Source organism: Bos grunniens, chromosome 27 (genome assembly GCF_055505025.1).
Source record: "Bos grunniens cultivar Pamir isolate PY7600 chromosome 27, Bosgru_T2T1.0, whole genome shotgun sequence".
In the NCBI taxonomy this organism is placed as follows: Eukaryota; Metazoa; Chordata; class Mammalia; order Artiodactyla; family Bovidae; genus Bos; species Bos grunniens.
Genome location: NC_141191.1, coordinates 8,917,688 through 8,930,106, shown reverse-complemented (window position 1 = coordinate 8,930,106; position 12,419 = coordinate 8,917,688). Strand labels below are relative to the sequence as shown.

The window sequence follows — 12,419 nt, the reverse complement described above, 5'->3', positions numbered from 1 at the left end:
ATTGTAAGCCAAAGGTACCCTAGAAAAAGAAGTACTTAAAAATTACATTATCCATGCCTCAGTGCATCCCTTGTGACTCAGCGGGTTAAGAATCTGCCTGCAATGCAGGAGACCTGGGTTTGATCCCTGAGTTGGAAAGATTCCCTGGAGAAGGGAAAGACCACCCACTCCAGTATTCTTGCCTGGAGAATTCCAGGGACTATACAGTCCCTGGGGTCGCAAAGAGTCAGGCAGGACTGAACGACTTTCACAGTGCATAAAGCCACCTGTGTACATATTTTATCTACGTCTTGTTTCTCTAGGGGATACACTGAACACCAAATAAAAACAAACAACCAGAAATCCAGCTGGGTACCTCCCATCTATCAGTAGATGCTCAGAATGGTGGGAACTGGACTCTGTCCACTGGAGGGGATGCAGCCTCGGAGGTGGCTGAGGGTCTGTGGTGGAATTTCCATTTCTTAGCTGACTTGTTACTGCTCCAAGGTCATGTGACCTCGTTAAGACTTTCCTGACTAATTCAAGTCATATATCAGCTTTGTTCTTTACATGTCTGAAGACAGATTAAGAGAAGAGAAACACCTATTGACTCTACTCATGTGTGAAGCAGAAAGAAACCAAGAAACAAAAAGAAATCAAGTGAAAAAAAAGTCAAGGAACAAAACAAATGACACAAGAACACATACACAGATACACAGAACTGAGTGGTGGATGCAGCGGGGAATTGGCAGGCGGGAGGGCCCAAGGGTAACACAGTCATGGAGAGTAAAGGAGGGAAGTTAACCTGTTGGTGCTGAGCAGGTGCACGGTATGCAGGAGCTGAAATATATTGTTGTAAACCTAAAACTCATCTAATATTATAACAGAATACCTCAGAAAAATAGAAATGAAAATATTAAAAAATTAAAGAATCTTCACCCCATTGTCTAAAGCCACATCACTACATATTTTGACTGCTGTTCCATTTCTCTGGGGGTTTAGCTGAACACCACATATATTTCAAAGCAACCTGAAATCCAGGTGCAGTCCTCCTATCTGTCAGTAGAATCTCAGAAAAATGGGTGCTGGACAAACTTCACTGGATGACATGAAGCTCGCAGGAGGCCAAGGATGTGTCCATGGGGAAAGTTGTCTTTGCAAACTGACCTCCATGCTACTCCAAGGTCACATGACCTTGTTGAGCCATTTGTACCCAAGGAATGAAATGCATGACAATAGACAGACAAGACAATTGGTTGCCCCTTACCCTTGCTCAGTTTTACCACCTGGCTGTCCCCAGAATTCCTCGTGGAGATTTTGAAAGCTAATGATGGAGTTTCCCTGGTAGTTCAGTGGATAAGAATCCACCTGCCAGTGCTGGAGACATGGGTTCGATTCCTGGTGTGGGGAGATCACACGTGCTACAGAGCAACTAAGCCCATGTGCCACTATTGAGCCTGCGTTCTAGCGCCCGGGAGACACAACTACTGAGTCCATGCACCGTAGAGCCTGTGCCCTGCAGCAAGAGAAGCGATTGCAAGAAGCCTGCACAGGGCAACCAGAGAATGGCCCTGGCTTGCTGCAACTAGAGAAAAAGCCCTCATAGCAAAAAAGACCCCGCATAGCTAAAATTAAATAAATAAGTAAGAAAAAAGAGAAAAGTAGTGAGGTATCAGTACCATCCTTGTGTGAGTTTCTGTGAGTGGACTCGGGCCTTCTTGGGGAATTGTGCTGCTTTGGCAGGAACACACCTCATCCAAGTGGATATCCAGGAAGATATCCACTTGGTCTTGTCTTATTGCTTATTTTTTTCACAGAATTTCTTGTGCACATCAAGCCTGGGGCTTGGCCAAATGTTTGTTGACAGTTATCAAAGTCCTAGTGGTTCTCCACATGGGGTTGGCTCACGTTGAACAATGATTATGAAAGAAAAACTAGGCATTCTTACCCTCTGCTCACATCCTCTAGGGTCTTTAAGGGTTGGGAGCTGTTGCTGAAAACACCCATATTGTATTTAGAGGGAAGTTGTGCTAATTTGGAGAAGGCAATGGCACCCCACTCCAGTACTCTTGCCTGGAAAATCCCATGGACAGAGGAGCCTGGTAGGCTGCAGTCCATGGGGTCACACAGAGTCGGACACGACTGAAGTGACTTAGTAGCAGCAGCAGCAGCTGCTAAGTTACCTGAGGTCAGGCCAATGACTAAAGGCTTTGCCACAGAGATAGCACACATGTGGATCCTGTCCACAGGTGATTCCTGTCTGGACCAGGGATTGTGATGTCTGAAGGAGCCTCCATATTGATTACAGACAGTTACTTTACTGAGTGTGAACTTGGTGAGTTTAAATGCTAACGCTATGGCTGCTCTTCCTCCCACATTCCTCATGTGTGGAATGTGGAAGGAACAGCATGTCACCTCAGGTGAGAGTCTACTGAGGGCCTTCCTGCTTTTCTCTCTGGTGCTGGATTCCCTCGTGTCATCTAAGGGAAAAGCTGTGACTACAGCACTTCCCACAGAGCTGACACTCATAGGGTTGCTCACCCGTGTGTGTCCTCTCATGCCTTCTCAGGTTTGCATATTGACTGAAGGTGCTCCCACACCACTGACATTTATAGGGTTTCTCTCCTGTGTGGGTCCTTTTGTGCCGAGTCAATCCAGAACTCTGACTGAAGGCCTTCCCACACACAAGACACACGTGAGGTTTCTCTCCAGTGTGGATTCTCTTGTGCTGACTAAGGCCAGAGCTTTGGCTAAAGACTCCCACACTGACAACATTCATAGTGTTTCTCTTTGGGATGGTTTCTCGTGTTTTCTAAGGTAAGAGATTTGATGAAAACTTTTCTCACACAGGTGACATTTATAGGGCTTCTCTCCTGTGTGTTTTCTCATGTTCCAGGTAGGAACTTTGAAGAGTTTCCCACACACATGACATTCAAATCGTTTCTCTCCAGTGTAGACCCGATTGTGGTTTCTCAGAAAATAGCTATTTCCACACAGACTGTGTTTGTTTGTTTTCTCTCCTGTGTGAATCATCCTGTGTCATCTCAGGCTAAAGTAATTATTAAAGACTTTTTTACATAGAAGACATTCACATGATTTTCCTCTAGTGTGAATAGGACCCTGTGCATTAAGAAATGATCCTTGACTACATGATTTTCCACACTGTTTGCTGACATGTTTCGTTCTTAAGTGAATTGATGAATGTTGAGGTGAAGATCTAGAAGCTAATTCATCTCTCGAATTAGTGCATCCAGCAGGATCCCCTTGCTGGTGAGAAACCTGTTTTGGGAAAGGAGATATGAGGCTGTTACTGGTTTGCCCATGTCCAGGCAGACATTTATTCTTCTACATGTTCACCCTAGAGCATCAGCCAGTAATAGTCTCCTGGTAAAATGTCTCCCTTGTTAGTTGCAAACATGTGTTACTCCCCTTCAGGCACAAACATTCTCTTTTATAGTTTCCAAACCCCAGATATCAGATTAATTTTGAAAACTTCAGTGTGTTCTAAAGACTAGGAGATGAACAATGTTCGTGCTATTGACTTTTTTCCTTATATTAGTTTTAAGCTCATATTCACTTAACCAATTTCAGAATATCCAAAAATTTGCTCTGAAAGAGCTTTATCTTAACTTACACACAGGCAACTGTGCTCAATTACCAACTTATCACACTGCTGGGTCTTTCATTTGGATGACTGAGGTTCCCACCCCTGAAACTTACTACTGACATAGTAGAGGATATGTGCTTTCTGTAGATACTTTGCATGAATATCATTTCTTGTTGTTTAAGGGATCTTTCACTGCCTAAAGAATGGAAAAAATATAGATTTTAGAATGGCATTAGGGAAATAAAGTGTAGACAACCACCAAGGTCCATGTATGTTTCAAAAATTGGCACTCAGTTGGAGAAACTGTGTATAGCAAGGAAATATTCAATGTAGTATTTGAAAGAAATATTTTAAAAGTCATTATCTATTAGAAAAGAAAAACAGAATTAAAATATAACAATGTAATGTGGGCAGGTGACATTGGGTCAGAAAATGGTGGAAAAAACATGAAATGGCAGGATCAGGACAAGAATTACTATGTGAAAATTTAAGTGGGATAATTCCACAAGAACCCTTTCCTTAAAGAAGAGAAAATGGCAGGAAGTAAAATGAATGGTGATGATAGGGGCGCAGAATGATGACAACACGAGGAATATGCCCCAATGTCTTCACTTCCACTTTGGAATATATCCCTGCCTTCATCAGACTTTCATCTGGTGTCTCGAAGGACTTAACACATCGGCTGAAACTGTTTTGCCCTGAAGCCCAGGCCCCTAACGCTCACCTGGACTCTGACCTTGGAGGCCTCCTGCTGCTTCAGTCCACAGCTCTGTTCCTTGTTCCAGCTATGAAATCATATCTGATTTGCTAATTTGATAGCCTGTTTGATTAAAAAAAAACACACGTGGATATTGAGCGTGGGCTAATTACGCTTTGCTGTGCTCAAGTCATGGGTAAGGTAGTGAAGACAATAAAGAGATAATTAAAGGTCGGTGCAGGTAACATCTTCACCAGACAGAACAGTGAAGGTCCTTCAGCAGACCAGGAGGAAACCCAGAGCAGCAGCAAAGAACAGTGAGGCTGTCTAGGGGCTGATGCCAGTGCACCAGTTCAGAGAGAGGCCACAGAATCCTCAGTCTTTTCCAAATGGGAAAGATCAAGAGACTGTACTGTGGGCTGAATATTTCTGTCAAACAAGATCAGTAGTGATTCACCTTACAGGAAGAATCGAAATTATGTCATATACAGGACTCGGGTGTTAAGCCTTCATGAAGTGATTGGAACAAAAGAATTATTTTTTAAAATATTTGATCCTTTTATTTATGCATCAAAATGGCCATTGAATCCCCAGTCCTGTTCTGAATGTTGAGACTAAGTACCAATAAGGATATGAAACCTGGCCAAGATAACCTTTCAGTGTGGTAATGAAAAGTGCCATGAAAAGGAATGTCTTCCTTTAAGTAATTATGAGGACTATCAGAGAATCAGGAAGCAGCTGAGTGGGACACAGGGAAGCTGTTCTAAATGCTTGTTCAGTGAGTAAATGAACAGAATGGACACAGGTGCAGGCACATCCCTGTTGACAGACTCACCTACAGAGACCAGGTGGGTGACAGTTTCCAGCATCACATTTCTGAACAGGTTTTTCTGGGACTTGTCTAGCAGGCTCCACTCTTCTGGGTGAAGTTGACTGCTACATCTTTAATGTCACCAAGTCCTAAAAAACTATGGATGTTCTGGTTTAGACAGAGCAGCCCTATCGCTGTCCAGAGTGGGCGGCTGAGCTGAGGAAGGGTGGGGACTGGGTGCAGCTTCAGGAGGAAGCATCACTACTTACCAGGGGCTCCATCCTTGAGCTCAGTCACCGGGAGCCTTTCTCAGGATCTCACTCACAGCTGATCAAGCACTAGGCAGACCAACCTGAGGATGGAGAAGCCACGAGACCCCAGTCCTGTGCTTCCAGACCCACCTGAATTCAAGCCCCAACCTTCACCTGGGTGTAGCCTCAGCCCAGCACTTGGAAACCGGTGGTACATCCAGGGAATACTATGCAGCCTCTTCTCTCCCAGATCCCATGTGAAGAGCTAGAGCTGCGGTTGCTAACACAGAAAGTCAGAGTCTGCAAATAAGAACGTGCTAAGCATTGACTTTGTGTTCATCAGCCCGTGGCACCCAGAATCGCTCAGTGTCCTCCCGGGTTCCCACCCTCGGGGACCCTGACTCTCGCCAGAGTGGATGGTGGTTTACAGCTGTAGGTAAACACTCTGGAAGCCCCCAGATCATCTCCTGCCTTATGCGCCCACAGTGCTTCTCCAACAGCCCTGGCAGTCCTCTGGAAACACACTGCCTTCCAGCTCCCCTCAGCCCTGACATTAGTTCTGTCCCACATGCACATGAATATCAGTCACCTCCAGTACTTTGGCCTCCTCATGCGAAGAGTTGACTCATTGGAAAAGACTCTGATGCTGGGAGGGATTGGTGGCAGGAGGAGAAGGGGACGACAGAGGATGAGATGGCTGGATGGCATCACTGACTCGATGGATGTGAGTCTGAGTGAACTGCGGGAGTTGGTGATGGACAGGGAGGCCTGGCGTGCTGCGATTCATAGGGTCGCAAAGAGTCGGACACGACTGAGCGACTGAACTGAACTGAACTGAAGGACCTATTTTAGATGGAGTTGAATCGAGGACTTATTCCATTTGGAGAAACCATAGCACCTATCCAGCCAGCCTCATCCTTAACATCCTCCGAACCAGAAGGTAGCCGGCATCCAGGAGTCACAGTGTTACTGTCATAGACTGTTGCAGTTCTCTAGATCAAGGATGTTCAAAAATATGGAAAAACAGGTTTGGGAAGAAATTGCTTTATTTGCCAATTTACCAATGACACCCAAAGATTCCAAAAACTTTAATATGACAGAGTTACACTAGAGGAAGGAGCAGCTGTCATTTAATTTTGCTCAGTCAGTGTTCTGTGATCAAATTCCTTTAGGGTAACAAAGGTCTCCCTGGTTTTACCTGTAATATGACCTCTAACATTAGCAATCAGAAGAAGCTCCCTGTAATCTCTCTTCATGTTTATCACCCAGTTTGGGAGGAACCTCTCCATATATCCACAGTCGATCCCTTCATCACATCCCCTGTCTTGAAACAGAAATCTCCCTAAAGATATTTGCTCTCAGGCTCCTGCTTTCCAGTCCTCCCTTCACAATCAAAATGAAAGCCTAGGGATCATTTCCTATCAGAAATGAATTCCTGGATCCATGCCTCTGCTAACTGTGGAGAGGAATCAAGTGTCTAGGACAAAGCACAAACCCCAAAATCCACTCAAGGAAGTGATTGAATCACTGATTGGATTACCCGTGGGATGGACTGTGTGTGCTTGCTGAGTCACTTTGCTGCTGCTGCTGCTAAGTCCCTTCAGTCGTGTCTGACTCTGTGCGACCCCATAGATGGCAGCCCACCAGGCTCCGCCATCCCAGGGATTCTCACTTTAGTCGTGTCCAATTCTGCAACCCCATGGATCATGAGGGGCTGTCCAGGAAAACCGATCAAGATTTGCCTTTCATTTTGACTTAAAGATAATTTCAGAGTGAAGTGACATGTTCTTTTTCACTCTTAGAATTTTCCTTCTACTGATAAGAGGAACAGGTAAATTCCTATGATATGGAAGGAAGCCCCAGTCATATGCAAAAGGGCAGTCACACCAGTGGACACATTTCAAGAGACCTTCCATCTTGAAATAATTATGTCAACATAAAAATCTATCTCAAGTCACATAAGAAAGGAAGAAAATTGCTTGATGAAACCCATAAAAGGAGAGTAATTCAGAGAGGCAGAAAATGAAGTATTTAGAAACAAATTAGTAAAAACATCAGATGGAGATCAACAGCCAGTAGAACTTTCCAAGATGAAGGGCATGCTCTATACCAGCGTTGTATGATACAGAAACTGCTGTGCCACACGTATATCATGACAAGAGACTTGAAATCTGGATGGCACTACCAACGATGTGAAAGTTAGCTATTCGGTTGCAGGAATTTAAATATTCCAGCCACATGGGGCTATATTGGAGAGCACATGGCTAGGATCTTCGGTTAGGCAGATGAAATAATTAAATAGATTTAAGACAACAGTGTTGGAGCTGAAAAAAAGGGATGTGACCAGTCAAAGTTTGGAAATGAGAGTGGCAAAGAAAATGTTGACACAGTATGAGTCAGAGACCATAAGAGGCTGCTTTGACACCAGTGTCTAGAGACAGATAAGACATAACATTTAAGGGAAAGGAACACACTCCTATCTCAGTTTGGAGGACTCACCAAAACCCCAAATTGCAGGAGCTGATGAAGCCAAGCAGATTCTGAGGACTCCACAGCAAGCAGCTGATTTCTCTTTCTTCAAGGTCCCAAGCAGTGCAGCTTCTTCTCTGAACAGACGCATCCCTCTGTCTGTTTGACTTCCTTTTATACCTGAATAACAGCCTGTAATCCAATCTAGGCTATGGTTCACCTTATTAGGAACCCTCTTCAATTTGATTATTGCTTTTGCTTTGCCTTGACTCAGTTGTGTCCGACTCTTTGCGACCCCATGGACTGTAGCCTACCAGGCTCCTGTGTCCATGGGATTTTCCAGGCAATAGTACTGCAGTGGATTGCCATTTCCTTCTCCAGGGGATCTTCCCGACCCAGGGATCAAACCTGGGTCTCCCGCATTGTAGACAGATGCTTTACCATCTGAGGCACCAGATTAGGTTTCCCAAACTAATAGGAAAGTATAACCCTCAAGCATGTTGAAGAGCAAGGATGTAATGACATTGTCCAGGGACAGTGAGATGATCCATCATTTCCTTCTTCATCCATAAATATTTTGAGTGCCTTTTCTGCACCATGAACCACACTATGTCTTCAAAACAAGCAGGACATCAGATACACTGGGATTCTGGGGAAATGAAGCTGGGATTCTCTAGGAGAAATTAAAAATAAAATGCAAAATGAGAACTACGAACACTTGAAAGATAAATACTGAGGTGACCGTATAGGATCTACTGCTGGACTGCAGAGCATGACTCATAAAAGCACTGGCCACACAAGGCCTTCAAGAACATGTTAAAAATGTATTAACTGTGCATAGAAAATGGGAAGACAATTTTATCCTCTATTTGTTGGTTAGTGGGGAAATCAACAAAAAATTTTCCTACATAGTAAACTATTGTAATTTATTTTACTTCCATGCCATGCACAGTTGATTTCTATATTGGAGTAGAAATATTACCGGTATGGCAATGGTTCTTTAAGCTAAAAGTTCCTGGTTCCCAAATGGAAAAAATTAAACCAGAGGACATAGTGAGTATTTCATTGTATCTGAGGGCATTTTGCTTATACCCCATATAATGCCTGGGAATCCTATTATTTCATGCATTTCAATTCCATCTCCCATGTTCATTAAAGAAATTTCATCTGGGTTGCTTCCATGTCCTGGCTATTAAAAACAGTGCTGCAATGAATACTGGGGTGCACGTGTCTCTTTCCCTTCTGCTTTCCTCAGTGTGTATGCCCGGCAGTGGGATTGCTGGATCATAAGGGAGTGCTATTTCCAGTTTTTTAAGGAATCTCCACACTGTTCTCCATAGTGGCTGTATTAATTTGGAGTCCCACCAATAGTGTAAGAGGGTTCCCTTTTCTCCACACCCTCTCCAGCATTTATTGCTTGTAGACTTCTGGATCCCAGCCATTCTGACTGCCGTGAAACGGTACCTCATAGTGGTTTTGATTTGCATTTCTCTGATAATGAGTGAGGTTGAGCATCTTTTCATGTGTTTGTTAGCCATCTGTATGTCTTCTTTGGAGAAATGTCTATTTAGTTCTTTGGCCCATTTTTTGACTGGGTCATTTCTTTTTCTGGAATTGAGCTGTAGGAGTTGCTTGTATATTTTTGAGATTAGTTGTTTGTCCGTTGCTTCATTTGCTATTATTTTCTCCCATTCTGAAGGCTGTCTTTTCACCTTGCTAATAGTTTCCTTTGATGTGCAGAAGTTTTTAAGTTTAATTAGGTCCCATTTGTTTATTTTTGCTTTTATTTCCAATATTCTGGGAGGTGGGTCATAGAGGATCCTGCTGTGATGTATGTCAGAGAGTGTTTTGCCTATGTTCTCCTCTAGGAGTTTTATAGTTTCTGGTCTTAGGTTTAGATCTTTAATCCATTTTGAGTTTATTTTTGTGTATGGTGTTAGAAAGTGTTCTAGTTTCATTCTTTTACAAGTGGTTGACCAGCAACCTAGATGTCCATCAGCAGATGAATGGATAAGAAAGCTATGGTACATATACACAATGGAGTATTACTCAGGCATTAAAAAGAATACATTTGAATCAGTTCTAATGAGGTGGATGAAACTGGAGTCAATTATACAGAGTGAAGTAAGCCAGAAAGAAAAACACCAATACAGTATACTAACACATATATATGGAATTTAGAAAGATGGTAACAATAACCCTGTGTACGAGACAGCAAAAGAGACACTGATGTATAGGACAGCCTTATGGACTCTGTTGGACAGGGAGAGGGTGGGAAGATTTGGGAGAATGGCATTGAAACATGTATAATATCATGTATGAAACGAGTTGCCAGTCCAGGTTTGATGCATGATACTGGATGCTTGGGGCTGGTGCACTGGGAAGACCCAGAGGGATGGTATGGGGAGGGAGGAGGGAGGAGGGTTCAGGATGGAGAACACATGTATACCTGTGGCAGATCCATTTCAATATTTGGCAAAACTAATACAATATTGTAAAGTTTAAAAATAAAATAAAATTTAAAAAAAAGGAAATTTCATCTGAAGCTAGTATATTAAGGTAAATCCACTATATTTTAATTTTTTTTAAAAAGAATATTTTAAACTTTCCCCATTACCACTCAATCTTCAAGGGCTCATCCTTTTCTTTATGGCTCATCAGATTTTGTGTAGACCATTTCCTAAATGAAATAGATCATTTTGGGAGTCGACATTTTCCACCACAAGTTTTAAAGAACTCTTGTAGGTTTATTCATTATTTATGCCATCTCCCACATAAAAGGAAAGGAACTGCCTTTCATCTCACTCGGGAATTTATTTCTCTACCTGTGTTTTCCCCTATTCTCTCCTGGCATCATAATGTATGTTATGATTTAAAATGCATACACTGTATTTTATTTTCATCTAGTTTTTAAAGATAGTTGATGTAAAGTATGATATTCATTTCAGATGTAGCATGGTGATGCAGTATCTTATAGATTATGCCCCACTAAAGTTACTGTAAAATATCATCTGTATTCCCTGTGTTTTGTAATATATACTGGCAGCTCATTTATTTTATACAAGGCAGCTTGTTCCTCTTAATTTCCAACCCCTAACTTGCGCCTCCCAGCTCCCCTTCCCCAGTGGTAACCACTGCTTTGTAGTCTATATCTGTGTGTTTCTGTTTTATTTTATTTCAGATTACACACATAAATGATAACACACAGTGTTTGTCTTTCTCTGAGTTATTTCACTTGGCATAATATACAGTGCAATATTACTCAGCCATAAAAATGAAAGCAGTTTGCCATTTGCATCAACAAGCGTGGACTGGAGGGTGTTATCGGTTCATCTGTGGATGGACACTTAGGCGCTTCCGTATCTGGGCTCTTGTAAACAATACTAATGTGAACATGAGAGGTGCATGTATCTATTAGAATTCATGTTTTCCTTTTCTCAGATTTTACCCAGGAGAGGAATTTTGGATGATACAGTAGTTCTGCTTAGTAGTCTGAAGAACCTCCATACTGTTCTCCACAGTGGCTACACCAGTTTGCATTCCCACCAACAGTGTAGGAGGGTTCCCTTCTCTCCATATTCTAGCCGACACCTGCTAGCCGTAGAATTCTGATGATCACCGGGACAAGTGTGAGGTGAAATCTCATTGTGGATTGGACTTCCATTTCTTTGATTAACATTGTTGAGCATCTTTTCATGTGCCTGTGGCCAAGTGTATTTCTTCTTTATAAAAATGTCTGTTCAGACCTCTGCTCAATTGTTATTTGGCTTGTTTGGTTTTTTTGATATTGAGTTGTGTGAGTTGCAAACCAGCCATATACACTTTAAACCACTCCTTCTCTCTGAACTCTCCTCTTTGCATTTAAATATGTTATGGCATCACCTAATCTGAAATTTTAAAAGAAACAAAAAAAAATGTAGAAGCAAACAGTTTGGATTCCTTTTCTTTCTAATGGTTTCCCTCTCATACCCTCTTTAATCCAGGTTGAGGGTAGAGCTTTTTAGCATTTCTCCCCACATCAAACAATCTTGTGTTTTTCCTCATTAATTCATAGACATGATTCTTGCCAGCAAAGCTCATGTCCGATCAAATTTCAAGTCTCATGAGATGCCATCAGTCTTCATGTTATTTCCATTCTGAGCAGAAGTCGATTCCTTCTGTTGTGAGCCCCATTTTCCCTGGAATCTTATCACTTTCATCACAGTTTTGGATACCAGAGGGCAGAGGAGATGAAGTTTCCTGTGCTGAGTATTTATTCAGGAGTGATCTCAAGATAACCATGTTGGGAAAGGATGAGAAGGAAGAAATCCATGCAGTCAGGAAGCCCGGCTTTACCTCAGCCTGACAGCAAGCGCTGGCCAAGCACACAGTGACCACTGCGCCTACATGGCCCTTCGTGTGTGTCCTTAGTCAGACCAGAGTGTCCAGGGCTGGACGTCCATCCCTGTGGTCAGCCCCAGGAGGGAGGATGTCACCTTGAGACAGGCACCTCTTTGCTGATGCATCCCCCCCTGCGCGTGCTGACGGGTAAAGTCCCCCAGGGAGTGTGGGCCCCATCACCCTGCAGCTCAGAGAGCTGTGAGGACAACATCCCCCAATCTCTGT

The 12,419-nt window shown here is 42.9% G+C and overlaps 1 protein-coding gene across 2 annotated transcripts in view; it reads right to left on the bottom strand.

Moving 5' to 3' along the window:
* The window catches only part of LOC147343503 (protein FAM90A5-like), a 35,307-nt gene that overhangs the window by 12,490 nt on the left and 10,398 nt on the right, over positions 1-12,419 (bottom strand). The window contains exons 2-5 of one of the 2 annotated variants that reach the window (XM_086380189.1): positions 7,845-8,487; positions 5,364-5,446; positions 5,119-5,251; positions 4,311-4,406 (exon numbers count right to left, since the gene is read on the bottom strand). The gene's annotated coding sequence lies outside the window, so the exon portion shown is untranslated. The remainder of the gene's footprint in view (positions 1-4,310; positions 4,407-5,118; positions 5,252-5,363; positions 5,447-7,844; positions 8,488-12,419) is intronic. The other variant, XM_086380190.1, reaches the window with a different exon arrangement.